Source organism: Galeopterus variegatus, unplaced genomic scaffold (genome assembly GCF_000696425.1).
Source record: "Galeopterus variegatus unplaced genomic scaffold, G_variegatus-3.0.2 Scaffold6762, whole genome shotgun sequence".
Lineage (NCBI taxonomy): Eukaryota > Metazoa > Chordata > Mammalia > Dermoptera > Cynocephalidae > Galeopterus > Galeopterus variegatus.
Window position 1 is genome coordinate 55,233 of NW_007732873.1, and position 7,933 is coordinate 63,165.

Below are 7,933 nucleotides of genomic sequence, written 5' to 3' on the forward strand. Positions count from 1 at the left end.
ATACCATTATTTCATGCTTTATTAAGAGAAAAATGCAGTCAGTTTAACTATGACATGCCACCGATTGTAAGATGTCTCCCCAGTTGAGCGATGTTAAATGTGAAGATATGATAAGTGACTTTTAATGAGCCGCTTAACATTTCTGGATGTTTGTTTTCTCACTTATCAACTAAACAACTAAACCATTCATTCATTCATTCTGTGCATATTTAAGTGCCAATTCTGGGGCAGGCACTGACTTCAACACTGAAGATACAATGGTTAGCCGGTATCCTGCCTTTATGGGACTTTTGTTCTAGTGACTAGGATTTCTGATGATCTTTGCCACTCTAACACTCTGTGAGTCGGTGATCCTATGACCCTGAATGCGTAACAGTGAAAACAGACACCAGATAAGAAGTTAGAAAACCTGAGTTCTAATTTAGTTCTGTCCCTTAATAGAGTGTTTAATCTGTCTTAGTCTTATTTTATCCATTTATTAAGTGGATATTATTCATTTATTGCCTATCATGGTCAAATCTAGAAATAGTTATATTTTTCTCATAGTACGGTCTTTCAAACAATATGCAAACAATCAAAACAGAAGACTAGATATTGAAACAGTGTCCATGGCAACCAATGGTTCTACCTTTCTTTCTGCCCTGGGATCAAGAAAGTTCCAGATTTTTCTTGTCACCTTCAAGTGTTAAGCAGTATCATTTTATGTGTATAATTTTCTAGTCCAGAATAAAATCAAATCTCTTTTCTATTGTTCAATACAGAGTTTCACAGCCCACAGTGATTGTTCAAGCAGCAGGTCTTGGGAGCTTGGAATGTGAGACCCAAAACATGGCTGGAAATATATGCAGGCCTGAATGTCCCTGCAGGCTGTACCCTGACCTGGTCTGATGTAGGTCATCATAGACTGGTCTACAGATGTTCAACGAAGTCTATCACTGAAGACTAAACAACTTATTCTTGAGATATCTATGATCCAAGATGAGTACATGCTGCTAGAGGTCCTCATTGAAGCCGTCCGATAGGTGTGTGCCGTCCAATATAGTGGCCATTCACCACATGTAGAAGCTCACCACTTGAAATGTGGCTAGTCCAAACTCAGATGTGCTCTTAAGTGTAAAGTACACATGGAATTTCAAATATTTAGTACAAAAAATATAAAATATCTCACTAATCATTTTTATATTGATTATATTTTGGACATGTTGGATTAAATAAAATGTGTATATTATTAAAATTAATTTCTATTTTTATCTTTTTAGTGTGTGTGATGGTTTATTTTAAGTGTCAGTGTGACTGGATTAAGGAATACCTAGAGAACTGGTAAAGCACTATTTTTGGGTGTGTCTGCAGGTTCTGCTCTTCTCCCTGTACCTCCTTTACCCTTGGACACAGTGATCTCCTTTCTGGGAGTCTGTCCAATTCTCAATGGTGGAAAAAGCTTCATAAACAAAATATTCATTACAACTTCCTATCTTAACAAAATACTGGAAGAGGCAGAAACACTAACAAGGAAAACTATAAATTATGAACTATGTACGTCACACACTAGTGGGGAGCCACTTAAGTGACATTTGTTAAAAGTTCGTATTAACAAGGGAGATGATAGTGTCATGATAACAAGTTCTTTAAAAGGAATTAAGGAACACAGTTATATATGTGATTGGTGATAATAATGTACAACCCCTCAAAAAAAAAAAAAAGGCCCTTAAAATAACCACCTAGCTATAGAAAAAAAAGTCTTAAAAATGGAACCATGACTATATTAATCAGGGTTCTCCAGAGAAACAGAACTAAAAGAATTTATACATATATAAAAATAAATTATATATATATAAAAATAAATATATATATTTAACATATATAAATAAAAAATACATTATATATACAATAGAGAGAGAGATTTTAAGGAATTGGCTCACATGATTGTGGAGACCGGCATGTCCAAAATTTGCAGGGTCAACCGGTCGGCCAGAGACCCAGGGAAGAGGTGATGTTGCAGTTTGAGTCTGGAGGCAGAATTCCCTCTTCTTCAGGGGAGGTCAGTATTTTTTCTGTTAAGGCCTTCAACCGATTGAATGAGACTTACTCACACGAGGGAGGGCATCTGCTTTACTCAAAGTCCATCAATTTAAATGTTAATCTAATCTTTAAAAATATCTTCATAGAAACATCGCTAGACATTTTGAAATGTTTGACCAAACATCTGGGTACCATGGCTTGGCAAAGTTGACACGGTAAATTAACCTTTACGATGACTTAGGGTTTAATACTTTCTAATTTACTTTCAAAATACTTTTCTGTGTTTTCCAAAGTACATATGATACCAACGATTTACTTTGATGATGGAAAAGGCCTATAGACACATTTCAAAACACAGCTTTCTTGGGGAAGCTCCGGAGTCTCAGGGGCTGGGTGCTTTTCTGGGGCTCCCAATGCCCCCTTTGACAGTTCCCATAGTTCTTCTCACCTCTGTTTTCTATCGTTATTATCTCTGCCCAGAGCGTATCTTCCTCTGCTAAATGTCAAACTCTAGAGGTCAGCTACCAAGTCTTAGTGCTTTTTGACTCTCCCTCAAGCATGGGAAACTCTTTTCTTAATAAGTAATTGTTGAGTTGAATCAAATTAAGAACTTCAAATGTTATCTTCTATGGAAAACAATCTTCAAAGGAATTTTATGAAATGGGATTTTAGAAAATGAGAAAAGGAAGATGCAGAGGAACCTGCCTAATGGCACTAACTTCATCCCTGGGTCATACGCTGATCCTAAGGAACGCCCTTCTGAGAGGAGCAGCCCGTACGTGAGTGGAGGGACCTCATGTTCTAGTTGCTTTGCAAAAATCAACTTGATAAGATTTTCCTGCCTCTGTTGAAACTGCCTAAAAATTATCAATACTGTTCTTTATTTGATTTTCTCTAACTTTTTTGCAATTCCTTTCAGTTCTGCTTTATTACACATGCTTTAACATCCCTTTTTACTTCTTGTCTTGCTTAATGTAATATTAGTGATATCTACTTTGTTTATTTCTGATAAGTTTCCATAAGTGGATGAAATTTTTGTAAACTAAATTCATCTTGCTTTTATTTCCCATGTAAGTTTGGAAATAATTTTCCAAAGATGAAAAATGCTGCTCTCAAGACACAATTAAAATTTTAGTTTAAGTCTCTGCTACACTGTTCACCATTTTCACAATGTGATACTTTGTCGTCACCACTGAAGAAAACCTTCACCAGATATGTTCCCTGGACTTAGGACTTCCAAGCCTCTGAAACTGTAAGCAATAAATTTTGTTTTCGTACAAAAAATTTTTTTTTAGTTTAAAATAATGTCAGGGCTGGTCTGTGGCTCACTTGGTAGAATGCAGTGCTGATAATACCAAGGCCACGGGTTCGGATCCTATATAGGGATGGCCGGTTTGCTCACTGTCTGAGCATGGTGCTGACAACACCAAGCCAAGGGTTAAGATCCCCTTACCGGTCATCTTTTTAAAAATAAAAAAATAAAAAATAAATAAATAAAATAATGTCACCTGCTCCATATACAAATATTTATGCCAAATATGCAAGAAACTGATTTTTGAAACAATACACAGGAAATAGATATATTTTCCTGAGAAAATAAAGATATACCCAGTGTTGTCTGGCCCCTTAAACTTGGCTGATGGCTCTGTATCTTTCTTTCTTCCTTAATCAAAAGGTGAAACAAATTCAGTTTATTGAAAGAACATAAGGATAATGAAACAAGAGTTTTCAAAGTTAGTGAAGGTTCTCCGCAGGATAAATGTCACTTAAAATTATCATGTGAATTTCACATTCTTTCTACTAGAAATTCTAATTGTTCAGTTATTTCCAGAATTCGCCTGGAGGATCTAAGAACACTAAAACAAATCAGACTTTCCAATCTAAACATGCCATTTTAATGGTTTCTTAAGTTATGTGGACCAAAGGTAAAATTTTTGCAATTGCACATTTTGCATTGCTTTTCTGGAGGACCTAAGCTTTAAACAGGAGCAAAAGTATTTTTCTTGTTCTTTCTTCTTAGAAAGGAATGGCAATAGTGGATGACAGAGGAGTGAAGCTTGACCTCTCTGGGTGACTCTGCACCACCCAAATACCAGAGCTCTCCACTCTGATATGCAGCCAAACCAAGTGGCCACTCTGGATAAGGCGACATAGTGGACAAGCCTGTTAGTCAGAGAAGAGCAGAAAGAGGAGTTGTGTCAGCTGGGCAGCCCAACCTCACAGGCATTCCTTTACACTGACATGATTATTAACTGTAATTACTGCAATCACAATTTGTTTTGCTCAAATTTCAAATACCAAATACCTCATCTTAATGTAAAGCGATTTTTCCTCTAAGAGAAAAGACAATTACATACCAGACAGATAGACAGTCATGGTGGTATATTTTAAAAGATATATTTTTAAAAGATCGTGCTTACTATAAGTAAATTACATAGTGAAGGAACATCAAAATAAAGTTGATGAATAAAAAGCCACACTCAAAAAGTTCAAGAGTAGAAAGAAAATAGTTCTTTTTGTTTTATTTCTAATGTAGGAGGAAAGGGAAATAGACATAATATAATCATCTGTTCAGATGAAGGTTTCTGTTGGTCGAAGTAGTTAACACTGGCTTCCTTTCTCCCTTGCCCAAAGCAGTCTTTTCTTGCATAGGCTAATGGGAAGGTGTTCAGTCTTCTGCCACGTGGAGCGTATACATCAGGGCTACTGTGAGTGCCGAGATGGCTCGGATCACCCAGTTGGTCCACCAGCTGGAGTCAGAATCAACAGTAGTAATAAGAGTTTCTGAAGGCTTGGTTAACTTTGATCTGTCATCTGGATGAAGCTCCCCAGTGATATAAGTGTTGGACAATTCTGTAGTGTCTGTAGAGCACCCAACATCCTCCAAGTTTTCAGTAACATCACCTCAGGCTTGTCCCCTTAAGACTTCTTCCCCACCAGGGTGCTCTTCCAGAAATTTGGTCAAATTGTATACTTTATGGTACCGGATCAGCCAGGTGCTTCTGTTGTGGTTCTGAATCTCTTCCAGGGTATATAGTACTTCGTGGCCTGGTCCGACTGCTCAGCCATCACGGTTGGCAGCAAGCCAGGCCCTGTTCACACAGCCATGCTGGGTGGAGCAGGGCGTGTATCCAGCCAGTTCCACCAGGGACGGTCTCTATGTCTTTCTTAAGTGGGTATTTCGGAACTAAAAAAGCCACTTACTTTGAACTGCCATCAAAAGTAGTTTTTTTCGGTTACACCCCATTTAATAGTTTTCCAGTCTCTGCACAAAGACTTCTAGTGACAACAGGTAGAACTTGGAGGTGAGGAAAGAAAGAATATAGAACCTGGAAGTCTGGTTGCTCAAAGAGGAAAGAAATTTAGAATTAGGGAAAGGAAAGGGGAATCTAGAAATCGAGCAGCAGTAAAAGTGGGTCTACCTGGGCTCCAGAGCAGAGGTGGGGGGGCCTCCCCTGCTGGCCTCAGCCACACTCCCTCACTCTCCACAAAGAGGCCTGCGAAGGATGCAGCCTTGGATCAGCCCCGACCCCCAACCCCCATCTCCCCCCACTGCTTTACAACATCTCAGAATGTAAAAAATAATTAATTTTAAAAATTAAAGAAAATCAAGAAATAAATAAAAGTGGGTCTAGGGGGCCGGCCCCGTGGCTCACTTGGGAGAGTGTGGCGCTGGTAGCGCCAAGGCTGCGGGTTTGGATCCTATATAGGGATGGCCGGTGTGCTCACTGGCTGAGCGTGGTGCAGACTACACTGTGCCCAGGGTTGCGATCCCCTTACAGGTAAAAAAAAAAAAAAGTGGGTCTAGGAAAGGTTTTGTAGTTTGAGTAGCCTAAGGTGTTGGGGTTGATGGAAGTTCATGGCAGATCTTACAGAGAGACAGCCTTCACGGACACTACATGGTGAACTCTAGAAGAATCTGTAAATAAATGAGATGGTTTTCCCTGATGACCCAGCCAACTTGCCTAATCAGCCCTTTGCAGCTTACCCAGAGAAAAGAAAATCTGAACTCACTGTTCCCCACCTATCTGTGTTTTTTCCCCTCTTCCTTCTGTCCTCTTTTTCATAAATCTTCTTTTTGTCTTTGCACATCAGCCATCAGAGTGACCCAGCTGTTCCCGTCTCTGTCCACATTTTTTTTCCTGCTGACATCGACATACTATACAATTCTTCCTCTGCTTCCTAACTGCTGGACTTTGCTTTCACATTCCAAATCAAGGCCCGTCCAGCCTTATTCCTGATCATCATCAACAACACTGTCACCATCGCACATTGATCACCACCATCATCACCACCATCATTATCACCACCATCACCACCAGCATCGTCATCACCATCGTCATCACCATCATCACCACCATTACCACCATCACCACCATCATCACCACATCATCACCATCACCATCATCACCACCATCACCACCATCATCACCACCACCATCACCACCATCACCACCATCATCACCATCACCACCACCATCGTCATCATCATCACCACCATCATCACCACATCATCACCATCACCATCATCACCACCATCACCACCATCATCACCACCACCATCACCACCATCACCACCATCATCGTCATCATCATCACCACCATCATCACCATCACCACCACCATCGTCATCATCATCACCACCATCATCACCACATCATCACCATCATCGTCATCACCACCATTTAGTTCCAGGTCTGTGATAGGAGAAAAGTACATCTAATCCTTACAACAATACTCCTAAGTACTGAGATTCCCCTTTGAGGAAACTGCAGTATGGGACGGTCAACTCATTTGTTCAGTTACACATTTAGTAAGTTACAAAACCAAGATTTAAACATAGGTTTGCTTGATTCCAAAGCCCAGACTGTTATCCACTACACTAAACTGCTTTCAAAATTCTCTTCCTATTACCGGACACTTCTGGATGTTTCTGTGTGTTAGTGTGAATTCCTAATAGAAAGAATCTGGTTGGTTCAGCTCAACCTTCAGTGCCTGGCCACATCATTGGACACCAGCCTGCCTATTGATTGATGACCTCGATCAGGTGCCCATCTCTGGACCAATCAGCTGTGGCCAGAGCACAAGGGGTGTTGTCTGAGACGCAGCAGCTGCCTAAGGAGGGCTGTGCCTGGAGCAGGTGCTGTGACTGGAGCAGGGCTGTGCCTGGCATGGCCCATATGCGTGTGCATGGCTGACTTCCCCCGAGAGTCTGTTGGAAGGACAACTTTTAATGTTTATTTACTTATATTTCATCTCTTCCCACAGATCACAAAAATACATATAACAAAATAATAATAAATAAGCATACATGAACATTTTTAAAACGTATAAACCAAGAAAAAAGAGACTACAAATATTCGAAGCTTAGGGATGATGATATTCAGGTACATGAGAAAGTTGTTGTTTTAAGCTTTCTGGCAACCAGAGCAAAAAGAGGAATATGAACAAAAGGAAGCAAACAGAACTCTTCCTGGAAATAAATTCTGAAGTAATTTTTCATATAGTGTCTTTAATAAAGGACACTGGATAATGTAAAGGTAAAAGTTCTCAGCAATTTTTCTGTAGCAAATCCAATAACCAATTTCATGTGATTTTTCCCTGTAGTAAACTTAGAAAAGAGAAAGGCAGAACACTAAACCACAACTCAGTGGAGGACATTCCAGGAAAGGCTAAAAAAAAAAAAAGTAGTAAAAGAATTTACATGTCTGTGATGCAAGGACAGAATTCAGGGAACTTAGAGGCGAGAGGATTGCATGTCCCTTATATAATCACTTCTCAAATGTCTTTTATCCCCGCTGGGCTATTTATAACAGTGTATACCAGAAATCCGAGTTCACACTCTCTGTTAGGACACTTTAGTATGTATATTTTCTGTTGCTGACTGAGATTAGTTACTTTTTCTTAAGAACTC

At 39.5% G+C, this 7,933-nt stretch overlaps 1 pseudogene; it reads right to left on the reverse strand.

Moving 5' to 3' along the window:
- Window positions 1-4,687: 4,687 nt before the first annotated feature.
- Window positions 4,688-5,088, reverse strand: LOC103606644 (annotated as a pseudogene).
- Window positions 5,089-7,933: the final 2,845 nt, after the last annotated feature.